Genomic DNA, 12,311 nt, shown 5'->3' with positions numbered 1-12,311 from the left:
GAGCTATCTGCTAGAGAATCAACCTCTGGTATGTCATACTTAAGGACTCATTGTATTACTTGTTGCCTACTTATGCATGTAGCTTATGTTGTCATTTGTGAGTGAATGATGATGAGTTAATTTGCTCTTTTGGAAGGCTTCATGCTGACTTTTCTATGCCCATGGAGCTCCATGGGTATGTGGGTATCCAGTGGGTTTGGACATGGGCACAAGTTTTGCCCATGGATAATTTGATGGATGGGCAGAGGGTAGGAAGATGGGTCATGGGTTGGATTTGGACCAGCTCCACCCGCCCCAAACCCGACCCATTGCCATCCCTATGCTAGTGCAATACCTATTGACTTATACAACGAAATTATGCATGACATTGCACCTATTGAGTTAGAAGATATTGATGTTACAACTAAACATGCTAATAGAGATACTATTTCACCAATGGGAATTGTTAGAGATGTTGAAGTCTTGTGTGGGAGAACTAAATATCCTGTTGATTTTCTTGTTCTTGGTTCCCCACAAGATAGCTTCTCTCCCATTATATTTGGTAGACCTTTCTTAAATACTGTTAATGCTACCATAGATTGCAAAAGAGATGTTGTTACTGTTGGTTTAGATGATATGACTCATGAATTTAATTTTTCTAAATTAAGTAGACAACATCGTGAAGAAGAATTACCTAGTAAAGATGAAATTATTGGTCTTGCCTCTATTGCCGTACCTCCTAGTGATCCTTTAGAACAATATTTGCTAGACCATGAAAATGATATGTTTATGAATGAAAGAAAGGAATTAGATGAAGTATTCTTTAAACAGGAACCTATTCTGAAACATAATTTACCTGTTGAAATCCTAGGAGATCCTCCTCCACCCAAGGGTGATCCCGTGTTTGAGCTTAAACCATTACCGGATACTCTTAAATATGCTTATCTTGATGAGAAAAAGATATACCCTGTTATTATTAGCGCTAACCTTTCAGAACATGAAGAAGAGAGATTATTGAAAATTCTGAAGAAGCACCGTGCTGCTATTGGGTATACTCTTGATGATCTTAAGGGCATTAGTCTCACTCTATGCCAACATAAAATTAATTTGGAAGAAGACGCTAAACCAGTTCGTGGTCATCAACACCGGCTGAATCCTAAAATGAAAGAAGTGGTAAGAAAGGAGATACTAAAGCTCCTTGAGGCAGGTATAATTTACCCCATTGCTGATAGTCAGTGGGTAAGCCCTGTCCATTGTGTCCCTAAGAAGGGAGGTATTACTGTTGTTCCTAATGATAAAGATGAATTGATTCCTCAAAGAATTATTACTGGTTATAGGATGGTAATTGATTTCCGCAAATTAAATAAGGCTACTAAAAAAGATCATTACCATTTACCTTTTATCGATCAAATGCTAGAAAGATTATCCAAACATACACATTTTTGCTTTCTAGATGGTTATTCTAGTTTCTCTCAAATACCTGTGTCAGCCAAAGATCAATCAAAGACTACTTTTACATGCCCTTTTGGTACTTTTGCTTATAGATGTATGCCTTTTGGTTTATGTAATGCACCTGCTACCTTTCAAAGATGCATGATGGCTATATTTTCTGACTTTTGTGAAAAGATTTGTGAGGTTTTCATGGATGAATTTTCCGTGTATGGATCTTCTTTTGATGATTGCTTGAGCAACCTTGATCGAGTTTTGCAGAGATGTGAAGAAACTAATCTTGTACTGAATTGGGAAAAGTGCCACTTTATGGTTAATGAAGGTATTGTCTTGGGGCATAAAGTTTCTAAAAGAGGTATTGAAGTTGATAAAGCCAAGGTTGATGCTATTGAAAAGATGCCATGTCCCAAGGACATCAAAGGTATAAGAAGTTTACTTGGTCATGCCGGTTTTTATAGGAGGTTCATTAAGGACTTCTCCAAAATTTCTTGGCCCCTGACTAATTTTTTTACAAAAAGATATACCATTTGTCTTTGATGATGATTGTGTAGAAGCATTTGAAATACTTAAGAAAGCATTGATCTCTGCACCTATTGTTCAGCCACCTGATTGGAATTTACCCTTTGAAATTATGTGTGATGCTAGTGATTATGTTGTAGGTGCTGTTCTAGGACAAAGAGTTGATAAGAAACTAAATGTTATTCAATATGCTAGTAAAACTCTAGACAATGCTCAAAGAAATTATGCTACTACTGAAAAAGAATTCTTAGCAGTTGTATTTTCTTGTGATAAGTTTGGACCCTATATTGTTGATTCTAAAGTAACTATTCACACTGATCATGCTGCTATTAAATATCTTATGGAAAAGAAAGATGCTAAACCTAGACTTATTAGATGGGTTCTCTTGCTTCAAGAATTTGATTTACATATTGTTGATAGAAAAGGAGCTGAGAACCCCGTTGCAGACAACTTGTCTAGGTTAGAAAATGTGCTTGATGACCCACTACCTATTGATGATAGCTTTCCTGATGAGCAATTAAATGTCATAAATGCTTCTCATACTACTCCATGGTATGCTGATTATGTTAATTACATTGTTGCTAAGTTTATACCACCTAGTTTCACATACCAGCAAAAGAAAAAGTTCTTCTATGATTTGAGGCATTACTTTTGGGATGACCCATATCTTTATAAAGAAGGAGTAGATGGTGTTATTATACATTGTGTACCTGAGAATGAACAGGAACAGATCCTACGCAAGTGTCACTCCGAAGCTTATGGAGGGCACCATGCTGGAGATAGAACTGCACATAAGGTACTACAATCTGGTTTTTATTGGCCTACTCTCTTCAAGGATGCCCGTAAGTTTGTCTTATCTTGTGATGAATGTCAAAGAATTGGTAATATTAGTAGACGTCAATAAATGCCTATGAATTATTCACTTATTATTGAACCATTTGATGTTTGGGGCTTTGACTATATGGGACCTTTTCCTTCCTCTAATGGTTATATACATATTTTAGTTACTGTTGATTACGTTACTAAATGGGTAGAAGCTATTCCAACTAGTAGTGCTGATCATAACACTTCTATTAAAATGCTTAAAGAAGTTATATTTCCAAGGTTTGGAGTCCCTAGATATTTAATGACTGATGGTGGTTCACATTTTATTCATGGTGCTTTCGGTAAAATGCTTGCTAAATATGATGTTAATCATAGAATTGCATATCCTTATCATCCTCAGTCTAGTGGTCAAGTATAATTGAGTAATAGAGAACTCAAATTAATTTTGCAAAAGACTGTTAATAGGTCTAGAAAGAATTGGTCCAAGAAACTTGATGATGCATTATGGGCCTATAGAACTGCATATAAAAATCCTATGGCTATGTCTCCGTATAAAATGGTCTATGGAAAAGCATGTCACTTACCTCTCGAACTAGAACACAAGGCCTATTGGGCTATTAAAGAACTAAATTATGATTTTAAACTTGCTGGTGAGAAGAGGTTATTTGATATTAACTCACTTGATGAATGGAGAACCCAAGCCTACGAAAATGCCAAGTTGTTTAAAGAAAAGGTTAAAAGGTGGCATGATAAAAGAATACAAAAGTGTGAGTTTAATGTAGGTGATTATGTATTGCTATACAACTCTCGTTTAAAATTCTTTGCAGGAAAAGTTCTTTCTAAATGGGAAGGTCCCTACGTTATCGAGGAGGTCTACCGTTCCGGTGCCATAAAAATCAATAACTTCAAAGGCACAAATCCGAAGGTGGTAAATGGTCAAAGAATCAAACACTATATCTCAGGTAATCCCATAAATGTTGAAACCAATGTTATTGAAACCATAACCCCAGAGGAATACATAAGGGACACTTTCCGAAATGTTTCAGACTCCAAAAAGGAATAGGTATGTGGTACGGTAAGTAAACCGACTCCAAAACAGTTTTTAAGGCAATATTTCTCCGTTTTGGAATATTTAGAAAAATAGAAAAATAAGCAGCAGCCCGGAAGGGACACGAGGGCCCCACGAGGGTGGAGGGCGCGCCCTACCCCCCTGGGCGCGCCCCCTACCTCGTGGGCACCTCGTGTGCTCTTCGGACTCCGTTTTCTTGCAGGACACATATTTTGGTCGGTAAAAATTCATTATATAATCTCCCGGGGGTTTTGACTCCCGTATCACGCAAATATCTCTTGTCTTTGTTTTGAGCTGTCCTGCTGCAGACAGAGCAACATGTCATCCCAGGATTCAGAAGGAGAAAGCTATGCGACTGATTATCTCGCAGATCCTATAGTCTATGGGGATGTGGAGCACTATGGTTGGACTACGGAAGAAGAAGAGGACTATGAACCCAAGGGAAAGGAGGAGACGAGCTCAGATGAAGATGAAGTCCCACTACCTCGACCTGGGGACATGCATGTGGAGTTCAAAAAGTCAAGCCTCCCGGATAGGGTAAAGAAACCTAAGATCGAGTTTATCCCTTTTCGCCTATTGCAGGAGAACAAGCAGGAACTATGCAAAAAGATACTGAGCTTGGAGTAGGAGATCAAGGACTAAGGGACCAAAATTCTGTCCTCAAACGCAAATTAAGGAAGAAGCCTACGCCATCAACAACATCACCACCGTCTCCTCCAACAAAGAAGAATTGAGTATCTGGTATGGGCACTCCACTTGGCAACCGCCAAGCTTGGGGGAGTGCCCCGGTATCGTATTACCATCACTTTTATCTTTATCGTTTTTCTTAGTTCGATCCTTTTGGTAATATTTTGATCTAGTAGAATAAAAGTTCTTAGTATGATCCAGTTGTGAGTTTTGCTTTATTATCCTTCTGTGTAATCGAGTTCGTGAGCTATATAATAAAGATTAGTGTTGAGTCAAGGGCTTGATCATTTTGCCATGATCCTAAGTGAATAAAGGAAAAGAGAAAGAAATAAAAAGAAACAAAGAGATCATGTGACTCTTATGGAGAGTAATGAGCTCACATAGAAAGAGTATGATGAATAAAAGTTATTGAGGGTTGACAAACATAGTTTTGGTCATTGTTGCAATTAATAGGAAGTAATAAAGAAAGAGAGGTCTTCACATATAAATATACTATCTTGGACATCTTTTATGATTGTGAGCACTCATTAAAATATGACATGCTAAAGAGTTGACATTGGACAAGGAAGACAACATAATGGGTTATGTTTTCTTACATCTGAGATAAATTATATTGTCTTGGATCCTCCAACATGTTGAGCTTGCCTTTCTCCCTCATGCTAGCCAAATTCATTGCACCAAGTAGAGATACTGCTTGTGCTTCCAAATACCCTTAAACCAGTTTTGCCATGAGAGTCCACCATGCCTACCCATGGATTGGGTAAGATCCATCAAGTAAGTTGTCATCGGTGCAAGCAATAAAAAATTTGCTCTCTAAATATGTATGATTGATTGGTGTGGAGGAAATAAGCTTTATACGATCGTGTGATATGGAAATAATAAAAGCAACAGACTGCATAATAAAGGTCCATATCACAAGTGGCAATATAAAGTGATGTTCTTTCACATTAGGATTTTGTGCATCCAACCATAAAAGCGCATGACAACCTCTGCTTCCCTCTGCGAAGGGCCTATCTTTTACTTTTATGTCCTAAGCTACAAAAGATTCATGGTGAGCTTCACCCTTCCTTTTTACATTTTATTCTTTGGCAAGCACAATATGTTGGAAAGATCCCGGTATATATGGCTAATTGGATGTGGGTTTTCATGAACTATTAATGTTGACATTACCCTTGAGGTAAAACATTGGGAGGCAAAACTATAAGCCCCTATCTTTCTCTGTGTCCGATAAAACCCCATACCCATAAGTATCGCGTGAGTGTCAGCAATTGTGAAAGACTATATGATAGTTGAGTATGTGGACTTGCTGAAAAGCTCTTATACTTTGACTCTTTCCTATGTTATGATAAATTGCAATTGCCCCAATGACTGAGATTATAGTTTGTCAGTTTTCAATGAAGTTTACGATTCATACTTGATATTGTGATTGAATTATTACTCTAGCATAAGATATCATATGACAAGAATTATATAAGTTGCTGCTCTAAGAATGATCATGATGCCCTCATGTCCGTATCTTATTTTTATCGACATCTTCATCTCTAAACATGTGGCCATATTTTTCGATTTCGGCTTTTCGCTTGAGGACAAGTGAGGTCTAAGCTTGGGGGAGTTGATACGTCCATTTCGCATCATGCTTTTATATCAATATTTATTGCATTATGGGATGTTACTACACATTATGTCACAATACTTATGCCTATTCTCTCTTATTTTAGAAGGTTTACATAAAGAGGGAGAATGTCGGCAGCTGGGATTCTGGCTGGAAAAGGAGAAAATATTAGAGACCTATTCCGCACAGCTCCAAAAGTCCTGAAACTTCACGGATGATGTTTTCCAAATATATAAAAAACATTGAGCGCAAGAACTTCACCAGGGGGCCACACCCTGCCCACGAGGGTGGGGGGCGCGCCCTACCCCCTGGGCGCGCCCCCTACCTCGTGGGCCCCCTGGTGGCCCTCCGGTGACCATCTTCTACTATATGGACTCTTTCGATAGGAAAAAAATCATAAGCCATCTTCTCGGACGAAACTCCGCCGCCACGAGGCGGAACCTTGGCGGAACCAATCTAGGGTTCTGGCGGGGCTGTTCTGCCGGGGAAACTTCCCTCCCGGAGGGGGAAATCATCGCCATCGTCATCACCGATGCTCCTCTCATCGGGAGAGGGCAATCTCCATCAACATCTTCATCAGCACCATCTCATATCAAAACCCTAGTTCATCTCTTGTATCCAATTCTTGTCTCCAAGTCCGGGATTGGTGCTAGCAGGTTTCTAGTAGTGTTAGTTACTCCTTGTAGTTGATGCTAGTTGGTTTAATTGGTGGAAGACCATATGTTCAGATCATATATGCACATTAATACCCCTCTGATTATGTACATGTTTATGCTTTGCGAGTGGATCACGTGATATCCCATTGTCACCACAGATAAGCACATGCAAGACATACATCAAGTGTTCTCAAATCCTTAAAGACTCAATCCGATAAGATAACTTCAAAGGGAAACTCAGTTTATCACAAGAAAGTAGAGGGGGAGAAACATCATAAGATCCAACTATAATAGCAAAGCTCTCGATACATCAAGATCGTTTCGAATCAAGAACACGAGAGAGAGAGAGAGATCAAACACATAGCTACTGGTACATACCCTCAGCCCCGAGGGTGAACTACTCCCTCCTCGCCATGGAGAGGGCCCGGATGATGAAGATGGCCACCGGAGAGGGATTGCCCCCTCCGGTAGGGTGCCGAAACGGGTCTAGATTGGTTTTCGGTGGCTACGGTGGCTTGCGGCGGTGGAACTCCCGATCTAGTTTATGTTTGGAATTTTGGGTATATATAAGAGGTGTTGGCATCGGGAACAAGTCAGGGGGGGCTCCGAGGTGGCCACGAGGTAGGGGGCGTGCCCAAGGGGTAGGGCGCGCCCCCCACCCTCGTGGGTGCCTCGGGACTCTTCTGGCCCATCTCCGATACTCCATGGTCTTCTTCTGGTCCAAAAATAATCTTCGTGAATTTTCAGGTCAATTGGACTTCGTTTGGTTTTCCTTTTCTCCGATACTCAAAACAAGGAAAAAAACAGAAACTGACAATGGGCTCTAGGTTAGTCCCAAAAATCATATAAAATAGCATATAAATTCATATAAACATCCTAGATGGATAATATAATAGCATGGAACAATCAAAAATTATAGATACGTTGGAGATGTATCAAGCATCCCCAAGCTTAATTCATGCTCGTCCTCGAGTAGGTAAATGATAAAAACGGAATTTTTGATGTGGAATGCTACCTAACATATGTATCAATGTAATTTTCTTTATTGTGGCATGAATGTTTAGATCCATAAGATTCAAGACAAAAATTTAATATTGACATAAAAACAATAATACTTCAAGCATACTAACCAAGCAATTATTTCTTCTCAAAATAACATAGCCAGAGAAAGCTCATCCCTACAAAATCATATAGTTTGGCCATGCTTCATTTTAGTCACACAAAATGCTCCCATCATTCACAACCCCGATGACAAGCCTAGCAATTGTTTCATACTTTAGTATTCTGAAACTTTTTCAACTTTCATGCAATATATGAGCGCGAGCCATGGACATAGCACTATGGGTGGAATAGAATATGATGATGGAGGTTGTGTGGAGAATACAAAAAAGGAGAAAGTCTCACATTGACACGGCTAATCAAACGGGCTATGGAGATGCCCATCAATTGATGTCAATGCGAGGAGTAGGGATTGCCATGCAACGGATGCACTAGAGCTATAAATGTATGAAATCTCAACAAAAGAAACTAAGTGGGTGTGCATCCAACTTGCTTGCTCACGAATACCTAGGGTATTTGAGGAAGCCCATTGTTGGAATATACAAGACAAGTTCTATAATTAAAATTCCACTAGTATATGAAAGTGACAGAATGAGAAACTCTCTATCATGAAGACCATGGTGCTACTTTGAAGCACAAGTGTGGTAAAAGGATAGTAGCATTCCCCCTTCTCTCCTTTTCTCTCTTTTTTGGCCTTTCTCTCTTTTTCTCTTTTTTTCCTCACACGGGATAATGCTCTAATAATGATGATCATCACACTTCTATTTATTTACAACTCAAGGATTACAACTCGATACTTAGAACAAAATATGACTCTATATGAATGCCTCCAGCGGTGTACTGGGATGTGCAATGAATCAAGAGTGACATGTATGAAAATATTATGAATGGTGGCTTTGCCACGAATACGATGTCCACTACATGATCATGCAAGGCAATATGACAATGATGAAGCATGTCATAATAAACGAGACGGTGGAAAGTTGCATGGCAATATATCTTGGAATGGCTATGGAAATGCCATAATGGGTAGGTATGGTAGCTGTTTTGAGGAAGATATAAGGAAGCTTATGTGTGATAGATCATATCATATCACGGGGTTTGGATGCACCGGCGAAGTTTGCACCAACTCTCGAAGTGAGAAAGGGCAATGCACGGTACCGAAGAGGCTAGCAATGATGGAAGGGTGAGAGTGTGTATAATCCATGGACTCAACATTAGTCATAAAGAACTCACATAATTATTGCAAAAATCTACAAGTCATCAAAACCAAGCACTACGCGCATGCTCCTAGGGGGATAGATCGGTAGGAAAATACCATCGCTCGTCCCCAACCGCCACTCATAAGGAAGGCAATCAAAGAACACCTCATGCTTCAAATTTGTCACACAACGGTTACCATACGTGCATGCTACAGGACTTGCAAACCTCAAAACAAGTATTTCTCAATTTCACAATTACTCAACTAGCACGACTCTAATATCACCATCTTCATATCTCAAAACAATCATCAAGTACCAAACTTATCATAGTATTCAATGCACTCTATATGAAAGTTTTTATTATACCCATCTTGGATGCCCACCATATTAGGACTAGTTTCATAACCAAAGCAAACTACCATGCTGTTCTAGAGACTCTTAAAATAATATAAGTGAATCACGAGAGTTCATCTATTTCTTCAAAATAAAACCACCGCTGTGCTCTAAAAGGATATAAGTGAAGCACTAGAGCAAATGAAAAACTACTCCGAAAGATATAAGTGAAGATCAATGAGTAGTCGAACAATTATGCAACTATGTGAAGACTCTCTAAAATTTAATAATTTCATATCTTGGTATTTTATTCAAACAGCAAGCAAAACAAAATAAAGTAAAATGACGCTCCAAGCAAAACACATATCATGTGGTGAATAAAAATATAGCTCCAAGTAAAGTTACCGATGAACGAAGACGAAAGAGGGCATGCCATCCGAGCCATCCCCAAGCTTAGGCTCTTGGTTGTCCTTGAATATTACCTTGGGGTGCCTTGGTCATCCCCAAGCTTAGGCTCTTGTTACTCCTTATTCCATAGTCCATCGAATCTTTACCCAAAACTTGAAAACTTCACAACACAAAACTTAACAGAAAACTCTTAAGCTCCGTTAATATTAGAAAATAAATCACCACTTAGGTACTGTTGTGAACTCATTCTAAATTCATATTGGTGTAATATATACTGTATTCCAACTTCTATATGGTTCATACCCTCCGATCCTACTCATAGATTCATCAAAATAAGCAAACAACACATAGAAAGCAGAATCTGTCAAAAACAGAACAGTCTGTATTAATCTGTAGGTTTCAAATACTTCTGCAACTCCAAAAATCCTGAGAAATTAGGAAGTCCTAGGAAATTTGTTTATTCATCTACTTCAAGTGGAATTGATATTTTATTGACCTCTGGTAAAAACTGAAAACTATTCTCGTGAGCGCATACTTTCTGTTTTTTACAACAAGATCAAATAACAATCACCCAAGAAGATCCTAAAGGCTTTACTTGGCACAAACACTAATTAAAACATAAAAAACACAATCTTAAAAGAAGATAGATTAATTATTTATTACTAAACAGTAAAAAAGGCAAAGAACAAAATTAAACTTGGGTTGCCTCCCAACAAGCGCTATCGTTTAACGCCCCTAGCTAGACATGATGATTTCAATGATGCTCACATAAAAGATAGGAATTGAAACATAAAGAGAGCATCATGAAGAATATTACTAGCACATTTAAGTCTAACCCACTTCCTATGCATAGGGATTTTGTGAGCAAACAACTTGTGGGAACAAGAATCAACTTGCATAGGAAGGTAAAACAAGCAAATCTTCAAGATTTTCAACACATAGAGAGGAAACTTGATATTATTGCAATTCCTACAAGCATATGTTCCTCCCTCGTAATAATTACATGTGGGATCATAAGCAAATTCAACAATATAGCTATCACATAAAGGAATCTTTTCATGTTCTACAAGCATAGAAAATTTACTATACTCCACATAAGCAAAATTCTTCTCATTCGGAATAGTGGGAGTATCATAAGAAGCCCGAATACTATAAATGGTTTCCACATTAAAAGAGTAATGCTCAGAAAAAGGGTAATCATAATCATGACTAGTTTTATAAATATAATCATCACTACTTTTTATAGCATAAGTGTCATCACAATAATCATCATAAGTATCAACTTTGTTCTCATCATAATCAATTGAAACCTCTTCCAAAATAGTGGAATCATTACTAAATAAAGTCATGACCTCTCCAAACCCACTTTCATCAATATAACCATCATAAATAAGATGCATGCTATCATCATAATAAATTTGCATGTCAAAACTTGGGAGGTTAAATATATCATATTCATGAAACATAGCATCCCCAAGCTTGGGACAAACATTAATTGCAGCAAATAAATTCTCAAACATGTCATTCTCATCAAACATAGCATCCCCAAGCTTGGGACTTTTCATATCATAAGCATAATCACTCTCATCATTAATAGTATGGATAGCACCAATAGTATAGCAATTATCATCATCACAATGAGTAATAGGAGCAACATCATTTGGGAGGGATACCTTTTTACCTTTGCTTCTACATCTTTTCTTTTTCTTCTTCGCATCATGTGTGGGTTTAACCCTCTTTTTGGAGCTCCTTATTAATGAGATTGGTTGGATAGAATGCTCCTCCTTGTTACCTGATTCATGATAAGAAAAAATAGGAGGATATTGGGAAATCTCTTCCCTTTCATTAGTATTCTCTTCATCTTCTAATTCTTTTATTGACCTTATGTAATTGGCAATATAAGGATTTTCAATGCAATTCACCGCACAATACATATAAATTTCCTCTAGATCAAAATCAAGAACTTTATCAAGGGCAAATTCTGGAATATCCTTAGTTATACGTTTCATTTCGTCATAACCCAGAAGCAAACTAAGTTCATTATGATGCGCAAGGGAAATCAAGTCATCACAACTTTTGGAGATGATTCGATCATGAAACAATTTGCATTTGATATTTAAATGACCACGTTCATTGCAAAGTTCACAAGGATGGCTAAGAAAATTTAAATTTTCATTGCAAACATCTAGCCTTTCTTGCAACCATTTAGTTTCTAAATACTTATGCCTCTTCCAAAATCTATCCTCCCTATTTGGTGTGTACTTGCAAACTCTATGCACTCCACAAAAATTGACATGCTTATATGAGATATTTTCATCATGACTAGTACAATCATCATTAGTACTATGGATATTCAAGGAGTTCATACTAACAACATTGCAATCATGCTTATCATTCAAAGATTTAGTGCCAAACATTGTAATGCATTCTTCTTCTAGAATTTTGGCACAATTGTAGGAATCCTTATTTTCATGAAAGATATTAAAAAGAAGAAGCATATGAGGTACCCTCAA

This window comes from Triticum urartu, chromosome 7 (assembly GCF_003073215.2).
Source record: "Triticum urartu cultivar G1812 chromosome 7, Tu2.1, whole genome shotgun sequence".
NCBI classification, from domain to species: domain Eukaryota; kingdom Viridiplantae; phylum Streptophyta; class Magnoliopsida; order Poales; family Poaceae; genus Triticum; species Triticum urartu.
The sequence above is the reverse complement of the archived record's forward strand: the minus strand, read 5'-3'. Positions refer to the sequence as shown.